The following is a 14,960-nucleotide window of genomic DNA, read 5'->3' on the forward strand; positions in this document are numbered from 1 at the left end:
TACTTTCTCCTCCTCCCATTATTATAAAAAAATCACCTTACCACCAAACAAGATCCACACTACATTACTCCTGCACCCGAGTATCTCGAGGTGAACTCACAGGCCAGGAGGGCAGATTGTTGGGATCCAGGCAGTAGTGAGATGTTGGATTGAGTGAGTTGGCTAAATCCCAACTGGGTTGCCAAACTGTCACAAAAATTTCACAACTGTCCCATGCTGACTGAGGAGAGAGGCTTGGACACAAATATAGAACTGCAAGAGTAATTCTGTATTCATGTACATGAGGTGTCCCATTCAAGTCAGGGCACCCTGAATGCGGTTTTACACGATTCTTAAAGTTTTCAAACATTCAGGTACAACACAATTTGGCCAATCACTACTTAACACACACACACACAACTATTTTGAAAAGCAACTATAATTCTATGTCGTCATCATCCACCTGCTTCTTTCTTGATCTAGGTATCCCTGGAGTTGGTCCTGCTACAGTTACTTGTCTGTGATGCAAGACAATGGGACGGTTTCACAGAGGTGTTTAGAGGGACTAGGATGCTGACATTATCTCAGTAGTCCAGGGATATCCTTTCTTCTTTGTGGATGGTTTTAAGTTTTTGAGAAACAAAAGGTCCTTATCTTCCACATGGGGGCTGTCCTTCTCCTTGCAGCGAGCTGGGGCCCTTTAGTTATGCTGACTAAACAATGTTTATGCAATATACAACGTAAAATATATATCTCTTAAAAAGCTAATACAATTTCATGCTATAAAGACAAATTGGTACAATTGTTAGGAAATACAATTTTCCTAACAAAGCTTCTCCTGTTGCTCTTGACATTTCTTGCAAGTCTCAACTCCAATAGAGTTTTAACTTTCTTGATACCATCCCTACATGCCTGGGCAATGTTTCTCAGTTTCTCCTCTGTAGCTTGTCTCTGCTTTCATCCTCTGCATGCTGCTTTTATGTATTGGAGTTTCATTATTAGTGCCTGTCCTAGTTAGAACAGCTGGGGCCAGTTCATCACTGTGTGGGTGTAACCCAAACTGTGTATTCTACACCCTCCATGTCATTTCCCAGAAACTGTTACCAATAGACCATTTGCAGCAGCTGCCCAGAGCACACCTGACCCCTCAGGCTATAAGCTGGGTGTTAAGAGGCCCGTGAGATAGGAGGATGTTCCTGTTCTCACACCCACGAGTCACAATCACCCATTGTGGAACTCCCCGCCCTGAGGGAGGTACTGGGCATTCCTGCCTGAACCTGAGGGTATATAACCTTGGGGTCTTGGGACTTCTGGTACCACTCGTGGGATCCAGAGGAGTACCAGAACCTCAACCAGACTGTGACTACCACTCTCAACTGGACTGCGACCACCACTCTCAACCGGACTGCGACCACCACTCTCACCAACAGGTTTTTCCTCTCCTTTTGCTTTTGGACTCAGGGGACCATGTGGGGCTCAGCACGGGGGCCAACGAACACCATTCTGTTCATGCCCCAGAGTGCCAGGTTATGCATCTGGGGTTTTGTGGGCTAAAACCAATTGTTCGTCTGTATAATTGTATTTATTGTATTATTTTTATTAAATTGTAACTCTGATTTATAATCTCTTTTGTGTTGGGTTCATTTCTCCTGCCAGTTTACCTTTAAACCAGCACAGTTTTGGCGCCCAACGTGGGCCACAAGAGAGAAGTCAGAATTACAATTTCATTTTAAGCATTTGTGTATTTGGATACAGAAACTCCCTGATCACCATGTTGCTTGATGTATTCACGTGGATGTTGTATCTGAACCTGTTCATATTTCCACAGATGGGGAACTATTTGCCTATTTTGATGCTCTCTTTAGGACCAGAGAGAAGTGATGCCCGCTCTGCTGGTGCTACGAAAAAAAATCTAGGAGCCGTTTAGCTGGGGTGAGATAAGAAAGGGTTTAATTATGCCAAGGCAAAAAGATGTTACACGGCGCGCGCCGGGCTGTGCCCAAGATGTTACATTTATAGCAATATCTGGCCAATCCCAAGTGTGTCCATCCTCTAACTTTTGGCCTGGTCCACCCCCTGGCCCGCCTCTCGGAATTGGGTCTGGGGTGCTTTTTGGGACCCCCTCTTCATCATCTTCATCATCTTCAGCGTACAGAGAGCAGGGTGACCCAGTTCTTTGACTCTGTCCTGCGGTTAGGCCAAGATACAAGCGTTCTCCAAACAAGACAGGCTTGCCTTGACTAAAAGACTAAACATTTTCTACTAGATATGGGGGTATGAAATGGGGTGAAAGGATTAAGGAATGTATAAACTAAGGGATTCTACGGGGAGGAGGGAGAAAGGGGTTTATTTCTAAAATCTACTTCTATTACCTATAAAACTTGTAAGGCTTACAAAATTAGAAAAATGAAAAAACATTAGGGGTTTAAGGCATCAGAAGGATCAAAATTGCTTTATTAATATACTATGTTTATGTCGTCATAACATCAGAAGCAGTGAGTTTCATTGTGAATGTGTATTCAGTCTTGTTTTCCTGTCCTGGTTTGGGTTACTACCTCTGGGGCTGCATTAAAAATCTCACCCAGCCTTTTGGGGGAACAGGAGGGAATGGTTCTTTCCAGCCTTTCACCTTCTTCTCCTCCTTCAGACCTGCTACAACAGTCTTTGAAAATACTGAGTTTCCTTTTGATGTTAAAGACAGCGTAGTGTTGTTGTTAGTGTTGCTTTGTCTGCTCTGTACTGCCTACACCATGCTTAGGGTCAGAACAGGGCCTTCTAGGGAGGTTGTCTGGAGGCCTGCCCTGGGAGTGGATAATGTTGAATGGCACGGGAAGTGTGTGCTGGTTTAAAGGTTAACCAGCAAGGGAAAATGAACTCAATTCAAAGAGAGATTTATAAGTCAGAATAACAATTTATTAAAATAATGCAATAAGTACAATTATACAGACAGACAATTGGTTTTAACCCACAAAACCCAAATGTATAAACCAGCACCCTGGGGTATGAACAAGAGTGGTGTACCTTGGCCCACCCCCGAGTCCAAAGCAAAGGGAGAGGGAATAAACCTGCTGGTGGGAGAGCTGCTGCAGTCTGGTCAGAAGTGGTGATTGCAGTCCAGTCAAGGGTGGTGGTCTCAGTCTGGTTGAACGCGGTGGTCTGCAATCTTCCTCTGGATCCCACGAGAGAGAGTCCAAGGCTCTGAAACTCCCAGTTATATACTCTCCAGTTCAGGCGGGAGTGCTCAGTCCCTCCCTCAGAGTAGGGAATTCCATAAAAGGGTACAGGAACATCTTCCCACCTTGCAGGCCTCTACTGACAGCAGTTTTTGGGAAATGGCATGGAGGCTATAGAATACACAGTTTTGGGTTACACCCATCCAGGGATGAATTGGTCCCAGCCGTTCTAACCAGGACAAAGTGGAAGGACATTGGCCAGTATTTGGAGAAGTTCTCTCCTCCAATGATCTGGAAATTCATCCCTGAACAACTGCAGGATTCTGTTACAGTGATAAGATTAGTGAAGGAAAAATGTTCTGGCAGCTCCAGAGATGGCCAGCCCACAGCAACCTGCTGGGCCCTGGCCACTGCCTACTGGACACTACTTGACATGGTACAGCACTGTCAGGGGGAGAAGAGAAGGAGCAAATCCACAGGCACCATGTCCACCCAAACCACGTCTGAGTCAGAGGGAAAAAGAAATAAATCAACCAGCACCGCATCCACACAAACCATCGAGGAGCCAGAAGGACAACCGAAACCAATAGCAGTCGCCCCTGTCCAGAAAAGGAAATCAAAGACTAAATCAGTTCGCATAGTGAATGATGACGAAGAGGCAGGGCCTTCACATCCTCCAGAGGAGACAGAGCCAGAAATAATCACTTGATCCCTATCCCTGGGTGAGCTATGTGAGTTCCGGAGAGAGTTCACGCGACAGGCGAATGAGTCCATTCTGACCTGACTGCTCTGAATCTGGGACGCTGCAGCTAATGATACAATTCTAGATGGGAATGAAGCAAGGCAACTGGGATCCCTGTCTTGAGATGTAGTCATTGATCAGGGGATTGGAAAGAGGCAGGAAACTCTCAGCCTCTGGCAACGACTGCTGTCCAGTGTGAGGGAGAGATATCTTTGCAAGGAGGACCTCCACGTACAGCAAGGACAGTGAAACATGATTGAACAAGGTATCCGGTGCTTAAGGGAATTAGCCATACTGGAGATAATCTTTTCAGAGGACGAAAGATCCCCTAAAAGTCCAGACGGTGTACAATGCACACCCCAGATGTGGTTAAAGTTTGCATGGCTCGGGCCAGAAATGTATTCCTGCTACTTAGCAACGTTGCAATTGAGAGAGGGAGAGGACAAGGTGGGTGCATTGGTTAGTAAAGTCAGGATTTATGAAGACACTGTCACCGCCCCATTACGAGCCCATGTCTCATCTGTGGAAACCAAACTGGTCGAACATGTCTGAAGCCTGGAAGAGAAGATTGAAGAGGGCCACCAGAAGCTAAGAGAGGAAATTAAGGAAGGGATCTTCCATATCTCGCCAGGACAAACAAGAGTCTCCGCTATCAGGAGCAGGCGTCCCCCAGCTAAGGAGAGAGGGTACACTCCATGTGGCAATCTATGGTTTTACCTCCATGAGCATGGAGAAGATATGAGGAAGTGGGATGGAAAACCCACCTCTTCCTTAGCAGCCCGGGTACGTGAATTGAAAAGAGGAACAAGTACCACAAGGAACTCTTTGAGGATAAATGCTGCTCTGGTCTCTTGTGGGCAAGACTCCAGACGGTACAGGAATGATGATATGTCTGATCCTCTTGAAGGGACCTTCAGGTCATACTTACAAAAAGAGCACAGTGAGTATCATGACCAGGACCAGGGGTGCCCTGCCTCTAGCCAAGTAGAGGAGAGGGACAATCAGGTCTATTGGACTGTGTGGATTTGGTGGCCTGGCACATCAGACCCACAAAGATACAAGGCTTCAGTGGACACTGGTGCACAATGTACTTTGATGCCATCAAGATATGTAGGGGCAGAATCCATCTCTATTTCTGGGGTGACAGGGGGATCCCAACAGCTGACTGTACTGGAAGCTGAAGTGAGCTTGACTGGGAAGGAATGGCATAGACACCCCATCATGTCTGGCCCAGAGGCCCCGTGTATCCTTGGCATAGATTACCTGAGGAGTGGGTATTTCAAAGACCCAAAAGGACTTCATTGGGCTTTTGGCATAGCTACTGTGTAGACAGGGGAAATTAGGCAGTTGAACACCTTGCCTGGTGTCTTGGTTCGAGTTGCCCCCCCCGGGAGCCGGGGGGCCTAGAAGCCTAGATGTGATTGGATCCCGGGACAGTCTCCCCTGAGGAACCAATCACAGCTCTTCTTGTTCGCTCCTGGAAAATTAGATATACACAACAACCGGAAACTGTTGGCAGTCTGTCTGTGTGTGTGAGAGTGTGAGAGAGAGAGAGAAGCCGAGGGGTGGCCAAAGCCCCCTCCCCGAACTCGGGTGGGGACCCTGGGCCCCACAGGCCTGGCTAAGCCAGGGCTGGAGACGGTTTGGAGTGTTGTGAGGGAGAGAGAGACTCACAACCGTTGAGGTAAGAGGGAGAGAGGCAAGCCCCTCATGAGGAGGCCAAGCCCTCTTCTCCCCCCTGCAGCCAGACTGCAGAGCTCGGGACAGCTCATAACTGGACCGAATTCCTGTAGCTGGCTAGGGGGCTTTTTCACCCCCACTGTAGGTGGGGGGTGGATGTAAGGCTTAGTATTTTAAGCTGAGCCAAAGAGGACGGGCTGAAAAGAAAGCTCGGTTGCCAGGAGAAACAGTTGCGACTCGTTGCAATTAGCTGGAAGAACTCCAGGCAGAAACTGGAGACGGGCCAAAGGGGCTCAGGAGTTGCCCCTGCAGTGATTTAAATGGGGGGCAGCTGAAAAACTGATGGAGGAGGAATGAATTCCAGGGCACGTGCACGTGATAAGCTGAGCTGAACTACAGCAGCTACAGAACAGAGGGAGAGAGAGTCACACAGCAGAGATGGCACTGAACCAAGGAGAAAGGACTCAGAGCTATCTTCTTGGACTTCATGATGAAGAGAAGACCCCAGAAAAAAGTTGGAGGGTGGGGGGGGGGGGTGATCAGAGAAACCCTTCTCCCTGATACCCCAAAGAGAGAAAGACTGTGCAACTATCAGCCTGAGGGCTTCTGAACTGATTGTGGGAGAGGCTCGAAGGGGTGGTATAAGTGTGTTAATATTGTGTATATATAGTTGCTTTTAGTTTGTACAGTATTTATTTTGTATAGGAATAAACTGTATATATTTCCCTTCCCCCATACAGAGGTGTGCCTGCCTGAAAATTTCTCTTCGGTGTTGAGGTAAATTGTGGGGAGGTGAGGGAAGCTTGGAGATTGGATTTTTGTGGGGCAAAACCTCCACACCTGGTCTCTCAGAGGACCCTTCTGCTGTGGGACTGCTGAAGGTTGAAGAACAATTGGTACCGATGGCCACAACAACAGTACACCATTGGCAATACCGCACTGACCGAGACTCCGTGACTCCTATACATAAGATGATCCGCGAACTGGAGACCCAGGGGGTGGTCAGCAAGACTCGCTCACCCTTTAATAGCCCTATACGGCCAGTGCATAAGTCCAGCAGAGAGTGGAGGCTGACAGTGGATTACCATGGACTCAATGAAGTCACACCACCCGAGTGCTGCTGTGCCGGATATGCTGGAGCTTCAGTACAAGCTGGAGTCCAAGGCAGCCAAGTGGTATGCCACCACTGACATTGCTAACATCTTTTTCTCCATTCCTTTGGCAGCAGAGTGCAGGCCACAATTTGCCTTCACTTGGAGGGGTGTTCAGTACACCTGGAATCGACTGCACCAGAGGTGGAAACACAGTCCCACCATTTGCCATGGACTGATCCAGACTGCATTGGAAAAGGGTGAGGCTCCAGAACATCTACAGTACATCGATGATATCATTGTATGGGGGAACACAGCGGGGGAAGTCTTTGAGAAAGGAGAGAAGATATTCCAACGGAAGTGATTAACAAAATAGCAGCCATGTCCCCATCAACCAGCAAGAAGGAAACACAGGCTTTCCTAGGTGCTGTGGGCTTTTGGAGGATGCATATCCCTGAGTACAGTCAGATTGTAAGCCCTCTCTACCTTGTGACACGGAAGAAAAATGATTTCCAGTGGGGCCCTGAACAACAATAAGCCTTTGAACAAATTAAACAGGAGATTGCCCATGCAGTAGCCCTTGGGCCAGTCAGGACAGGACAGGACATGAAGAACGTACTCTACACTGCAGCTGGGGAGAATGGCCCTTGCTGGAGCCTCCGGCAGAAAGTGCCTGGGGAGACCCGAGGACGACCGCTGGGATTCTGGAGTCGGGGATACAAAGGATCTGAAGCCAGCTATACCCCAACTGAGAAAGAGATCCTGGCTGCTTATGAAGGAGTTCGAGCTGCCTCAGAAGTGATCCTGGCACCCCGACTACCAGTGCTGGGCTGGACGTTCAAAGGAAAAGCTCCTTCTACACATCACGTCACCGATGCCACATGGAGTAAGTGGATCGCTCTGATCACACAGCAAACCCGGACAGGGAATCCTAATCGCCCTGGGATTCTGGAAATTATCACCAGTTGGCCCAAAGGTGAGAGTTTCGGACTATCCTCTGAAGAAGAGGAGCAGGTGACATGGGCTGAGGAGGGCCCACCATATAACCAGCTATCAGAAGACGAAAAGCAATATGCTCTCTTCACGAATGGCTCCTGTCGCATTGTAGGGACAAACCTGTGTTGGAGTTTCATTATTAGTGCCTGTCCTAGTTAGAACAGTTGGGACCAGTTCATCACTGTGTGGGTGTAACCCAAACTGTGTATTCTACACCCTCCATGTCATTTCCCAGAAACTGTTACCAATAGACCATTTGCAGCAGCTGCCCAGAGCACACCTGACCCCTCAGGCTATAAGCTGGGTGTAAAGAGGCCTGTGAGATAGGAGGATGTTCCTGTCCTCACACCCACGAGTCACAATCACCCATTGTGGAACTCCCCGCCCTGAGGGAGGTACTGGGCATTCCTGCCTGAACCTGAGGGTATATAATCTTGGGGTCTTGGGACTTCTGGTACCACTCGTGGGATCCAGAGGAGTACCAGAACCTCAACGAGACTGCGACCACCACTCTCAACTGGACTGCGACCACCACTCTCAACCGGACTGCGACCACCACTCTCAACCGGACTGTGACCATCACTCTCACCAACAGGTTTTTCCTCTCCTTTTGCTTTTGGACTCAGGGGGACCACGTGGGGCTCAGCACAGGGAGGGGGCCCCAATGAACAGCATTCTGTTCATGCCCCAGAGTGCTGGGTTATACATCTGGGGTTTTGTGGGCTAAAACCAATTGTTCGTCTGTATAATTGTATTTATTGTATTATTTTTATTAAATTGTAACTCTGATTTATAATCTCTTTTGAGTTGGGTTCATTTCTCCTGCCAGTTTACCTTTAAACCAGCACAGTGCCCTATACTTTTGCAGAGCTTGCTGTCTTTCAGCACAGTATAATTACATTTACCTGAAAATTTTATCTGTCTGATAGAGGCTGTTGGGTCTCAGGAGACATCCCTCTGACAAATAAGGAAAGAGATCAGCTCTAGAAGGCATGTCAGACAAAAAGGTTTTTTCTAATGATTTCAGTAAAGCCATACCTTCCAATTCTAGCTGTTTTTTTCAGATTAAATGGTTTAAAGAGGCCCAGAAATATATGCCCAAATATGTTGTAGTCTCAGAAAATCAATAAAATATGGTAGAAACTGCATTTAAGCAAAGTTGAATTATCCAGACCATTTATCTAAAGCAACTTTGAATTTTACAGATCTTCTATTCCTAAGATACATGTACTAATGTAAGCATGGTATGTTTATCTTCAATTTCCTAGAAATACTACCTTACAAACATTTTAATTGCCTTTAATTTACTTTGACAAAGTAATCACTCTCCTCTACCTACTGACAGTGGTTTGAAGCTATAAGCTACCCTGTGCTGCTCTCACAGTGAGGAAGAAGTCTGAAATAACAAGCTTTATTCTTTCCTTTGATTTCTTTTTCCTGTTCCCATGCTCTACAGGCTTACACACCCTTCAAACTCCTTCTCTCCACAGTGATGTAATCTTTTTGTCACTCTAGGTCAGTGTTACATCCTCTGAACATGTAATTTTATCAACATCCAATAGGCACAAAGTCTGATCTAAAGTTTGGCCATGCAAAAATATATAAATACTTAATCATGAGGTTCAGTGACCCACAAATTTGCAAATCTGAATGCAGATCAAGGTTTGGATTTCAAGTTTACCCTATGTTTATAGGTGGTCACAACCAATAAAATCTGTGAGAAAAACAACAAACCTTCAGGTAGACCATAGAACAAAGAGATTTTATCCCATATACAACAAATCCCTTCCTGTCCCAATTGTCTGGAAAACATGTTTCAATATGATATCTTTATATACTGTAGAGATTCCTTTGCTTTTAGCAAATACTGTTTATAAACATTCAAAATTTTAGAATTTTAAATCAATAAAACTCTCAAGAAATTCTTTATACTACAGTCTCACAGAAAAAAAACTCCACCATCAAGCACAGAATTACCCTATTTCTTTTAAAACTGAGTTATCACTGCAGATAATTCATTATCAGATAACCTTTTTTTTTTTTAAAGTAGACAAGTAGCCAACTAGTGCCTAATAGTTGTTTAGATATAAAAGTGTAAGTAGACAATAGAAAATGAATCCAGAAGACAGATAAAACAGGAGTGCAAGGTTAAAAAATACTAATGGCTGCTTGTGATGGATGTGAGTGAACAGTACTTTGGTTCAGGCATCACCAACAGCTCGGCCTCAGGGAAATCATCCTTAATGTGCAGACCTTGAGAATTGTGCTAGGTCATATCTTCTCAGGAACTAAGGAGTCTATCAGGAGCTAACAACACCAGCCTGAGCTGGGACTAGACAAAACTAAAACTGCTCCAACTGCACTCCTGCACATACACCAAAAGGGGGTTTGCCTACAAGTCAATCACTTTATACTATAAATATCTGTAGCCCCCTTAAACCCATTGAGCTCTCCTGTATGGCAGCAGGCTGTATGGCAATAATCTCCCCCTTGAGCAGGGATGCCTGTTAAGATTACTCCTCGCAGTTGAGAGACCCCTTACCCAGCATCTGATATCTATAATGGGGTAAGCAACATTTTACATTAGGCCTAAAAGCATACTGTATGCTAGCAACATTTATATATCCAGCTGTAGTTTACTTTTTAAAAGTGTAGTAAGTACTAGTGTTTGACTGCTATCAAAATCATCATCTAACCACTGTCTAAATTATTGTTTAAATCATTATTATTTAAATAGTTGTCAAATCATTCTCAAATTACCATTCAATTATTGCTTAATCATAATTTGATTTTTATTTAATTTTTATTCAATCATTAATTAACTATCATTTGATCTTCGTTTAATCATTAATAAAACCCTTTTAGTTAACCCCACAACGATGACTTCTCTTGATAATTCACCTATGACACCACTACAGGTTCAAGTTTAAATGGAAACGTTAATTAAAGGCGGAGGCGTCTGTTATTAGGGCAAGCGGAGGGGGAAAGGCTTTGTTTTCTCTGCGCGCAGCTCCATCTTACTTCCGTGGGCGGGGTGAAGCCGTGCGAGACGGTTGTCACTGCTCCTTCCGTTTCCCCACCACTGGGAGAGCAGATGACGTGCGGGGTCTCTGTCCATTCCTGTATAGTCCCTAGTCTCGGGGAGGGGGAGGTTCGTGACTCCGCAGGCAAATGCGGCGGTACTGTGAGCCGCCTCGCAAATATCTCGTCCTTTCTTTCCCCTCCCGTGGGAGCGCGCTGGCGTGTAGGCCTCAGCAACAGCCAGGAGGAGGCGGAGCTGACGCGAGCGGACCGGCGGGTTCAGGTCCCTCCTTCCTCCACCCTTCTTCCTCAATTCTTTCTTTTTCTTGCGCCTTCCTTTAGTCTTTCTCCTGTGCGTCGCGTGTTTCATTCCGCGCCGCTGCCGCAGAAAGGAAGCGGTGGTGGCACCACCAGCTTCGTGCCCCACGTCCTCTTGCCCTTCGCTCTCCTAGAAACAGTCTGAAGCCATCTGCAGCGTCTCGGACATCCGCCGTGGGGTTTCTCGCTCCACCCCCTGCCTGGAGCAGGTACACGGACACTGAAGGGTGACAGGGGGAGGATGTGGACTTGATTTCTGAGAGCTGTTAGCGCGGTGGCGGTGTGACCAGAGGAGCGGCGCGGGGGGTGCTTGGGCCTCCCCGAGGCGTTTTTGCTGCCTTTCGCGAGGCAAGAAGTGGCAGGGCGTCTATCGTTTTACCTGGCGGACTCTTTCCCTCTGACGTGACGGGTGCTGCGGTGGGAGGCCGCTGGCCAGGATGGCGTACATCTTACTCCCTCCTCAGTGGGGCAGACAGGGAGCGAGACAATAAGGCTTCCTTGGTCCTCGCTGAGAGAGGAGCTGGTTTTTTGTTTGTTTTACCTCCTTAGGCCGGCAACTTCCACGTCTTTTGTGTTTTGGTGTCCTGGGGGAGGGCGTGGGTCTGTGGAGGCAATGGCGACTAAAACGTACCACGCTTTGAGCACTTGGTGGTGCCTCCCTTTTTGTCTGGATTACTGAGCTGCATTTAATTGTCACTGGGAAATGCCTGGGTTTGATCCGCATTTATTTCTTCTTTTTGCTTCACCTAGAACACTGTTAGAGAGGCGTATACCTGGAATATCTTTGTTGTTTTTGTTTGGTTTGGGTTTGGTTTTTTTATGGTCCATTTTCTAGACAGGGATATTCAGATTAATAATTATTTATTTAACCAGCCAGTTTAGCCCCATCACTGACTCAATTCTAAAGTTTTATTATTGATTTAAAATTAGTATTTGTATTCCCTTTATTATATTAAGTAATTAATTTAATCGAGTACCTAAAGGGGGCCTCTGAGAAGGCTGGAGAGGGACTTTTTACAAGGGCATGGAGTGATAGGACAAGGAGGAATGGCTTTTAACTGAAAGAGGGTATGTTTAGATTAGATATTAGGAAGGAATTCTTGACTGTGAGGGTGGTGCGACACTGGAACAAGTTGCCCAGATAAGTTGTGGATGCCTCATCCCTGGAAGTGTTCAAGGCCAGGTTGGATGGGGCCCTGAGTAACCTGGTCTAGTGGGAGGTGTCCCTGGCCATGGCAGGGGGGTTGGAACTTAGGTGATCTTTAAGGTCCTTTCCAACCCAAACCATTCTATGAGTCTATGAAATATTAGGGTAACTTGAAGTGCTTTAATTATGCACTTTACATAGTTCCTAAGTTGTAGTTTCTTGAAAGTGCACTTGGTGTGCATGAAAGCTTAATTATATTTTCCACTCAAATAATCTAAATATCTGCTGTTATTAGAGTTGACTATGCCTCAGTTGTAATTTGGGACTAAAAAGATGTTTTAGTTATGAGACTGTTAACTTTAATAATAACAAAGTATTTATGTTCCACTTTTAGTTTGCCTGGGTAAACTTGCCAATAACTGTGAAGGTCAGTGGTGTAAATTACTGTTTGAGTTAACACGCTGAATAAAATAGTTCCTTTTTATATTGGGAGGTCAGGGTTAAACATGGACATCTCTGAGGGTTAAGACTTGCTCTTTTTGGGCCTAGGAGAGTTCATTATATTTTTTGCAAAGGTTTGGTTATAATCACTCAACTAAAAGGTTGGGGAATGTATTTGTAAGGTTGTGAGAGCGTAATAATGTTAGGTCTCTGATCATAGCCAGTTTTTTGTTCTTGCTGTGAAATAGAGATGAAAATGTCTGAGATAATGCAGCATCATGAGGCAGTTTTCTTGATTGAATTTAAGTATCTGCACTCCTTTTTCCTCTAGAAAAGAAGCTGTAGTCATGTTAATTGAATTTCATATTTTTCTCTTACAGTGGGTGCATGCTTGGCTGCTTCAGTTCTGTGGGTTGTTGGAGTTGGCAGCCTTCAGAGATATAAATAGGAGCTGATTTCTGAGGCCCCTGTTGACAAGGTTTTGTGTCTGAGCCTTTAGATTAGTCTGTCACACTGCAGCCTTGTGACAGGCAAAAGCTAATGTGCTCAACCATGTGACCCAAGTTTCTGAGAAAAGTTTGGGAAAGCAGATACATAGTGGTATTAGCTTGTTTTTCAGAGTAGTAGAACTGAATTTGTAAGGCCTTAGGTACTTAGTGATCTTGGTAGAAAAGTTTGTAGGGAAGAATTGGAGAAGTCTGTAATCTGTCTTTTCTGAAAACCTCACTTTCACTGTTGATTCAAAATATTAAATGGCATATTTTAGTGTCCTGGTTATTAGATTAAATTCTGGAAAGTGTATTATAACCTAGTCAGGAGTGAAAAAACAGAATTTCTTAAGCATTGGATAACAACTTGATCTTTTACTTAGCAGCATGTATTTCAAGTAGTGAAGGACTGTACTGACAAAGAGCTATAAAGACTCTTGTTTGTAATATGTTAATACCAGCATTAATACCTAAAGCTAAACTTAGTAAGTGGTGAAACATGCTAATTTGAAAGTGGAGCAAGTTAATTGAGATTGATGGTGATAGTGTATGTGTTAGCACTTTTGATAGTGCTTTGACTGTACCTGCACATAATAAGGGCAGAAGTACAGTCTTTATTTGTGTTATAATAACATAGAACTACAATAAAGATGAGTAATTTTTTTAAGTCTTAGTTTTTCTGTTGTATCCACTGATTGGTGTATGGCTGTAAAACTGCAATTTCTTAAGAGATATATCAGAATAAGTCTGAGTTTGTAGTACTGAAACAAAGGTATAAACTGTTGAAGACCTGTGCCCACCAGCAGGCAAGCAGATTGATTTTACTCTTTTCTCCAGCTGTTAATTTACTTTGATCCTAGAAGTTCAGATTAACTAGACAAATGCTGCTGTCAATTACAGTTCTCATACTGTTGAGATATATGGTTACAGCTTGTAGTGTGGCTTTAAGTTATAAAAAGTATTTCTTTATACACTAGAGTTAATTAACATTTGGTATGCTTGAGTTTTCATGAGCAGCAGGAGAGAAACATCCTATTTTGTGGCTGCCCTTAAAGAGGAAGGCAGTAATCTGGAGTTTTCACTAAAATGTTTCCAAATGCTATAGGCAGTACTTTCACTACATATAAATTTTTGGAGGACAAGTGTGTCCTCAATTTGTAGTAGATTACTTGATTACTGTATTGTACTTTTATTGACATTGGGAACTAAGGATTTGGTTACTATATCAGTTTTTCTACTAGCCTTGTTTTGCAGTGGTCAACTACCAGTGAAGGTGAAGTATTTTTTTTTATTCCTAACTTTTGCAGTTGATGGCAGAGATAAGGGTTAGAATTACCTACCTTTGGGAGATGCAGAAGTCTGCCTTTATCTTAAAGACAAAAGATTTAACTGGCTCTTTGGAAATGCATGGGGTGTGTAAATTAATGTGTTCAACAGTTTAAAATAGTTTTACTTTTCATGGAAGAGTAAGATCTGGTCTAAGCTTATTTCAGAAATGCTTTTGGATCATCTGTTTTGAGGGCCTATTGTATGTATGTTGTTGCTAGTTAATATTTAGTATTGGGCTTTGTATGCAATTTAAGCAAAGTTAAAGGACTTGTTATAGAAACATCCTCTACAGATATAAAATACAGTCTTAAAATGACTGTTGCCCATCCTTCAGTGATTTTTCGTTCTGTTTAACAAATGTTGTGAAAGTACAAACTGCTAATAATGGGATTAGCATCGGAATGATGCAAGATCACCATTACTGAAAAAGTGGAGCAGTCGTTTTGGAGTCTACAAAGATAAACTATGCTAATTACCAGAACTGTTTAGTAGATCCAAACTTGGTCTTGCTTGTTCTACCCATCTAGCTGTGGTTTGGTGGGTTTTTTTCTATGC

The 14,960-nt window shown here is 44.5% G+C and overlaps 1 long non-coding RNA gene across 1 annotated transcript; it reads right to left on the reverse strand.

Moving 5' to 3' along the window:
• Positions 1 to 1,318: 1,318 nt before the first annotated feature.
• LOC113960671 lies at positions 1,319 to 8,249 on the reverse strand. The gene is made up of 3 exons (XR_003532073.1): positions 8,185 to 8,249; positions 4,655 to 4,660; positions 1,319 to 1,355 (listed from the first exon to the last, which is right to left on the reverse strand). It is a non-coding gene; the product is annotated as an uncharacterized LOC113960671 (long non-coding RNA).
• Positions 8,250 to 14,960: the final 6,711 nt, after the last annotated feature.

Source organism: Neopelma chrysocephalum, unplaced genomic scaffold, assembly GCF_003984885.1.
Source record: "Neopelma chrysocephalum unplaced genomic scaffold, ASM398488v2 Primary Assembly neopelma1_96833, whole genome shotgun sequence".
Taxonomy (NCBI): domain Eukaryota; kingdom Metazoa; phylum Chordata; class Aves; order Passeriformes; family Pipridae; genus Neopelma; species Neopelma chrysocephalum.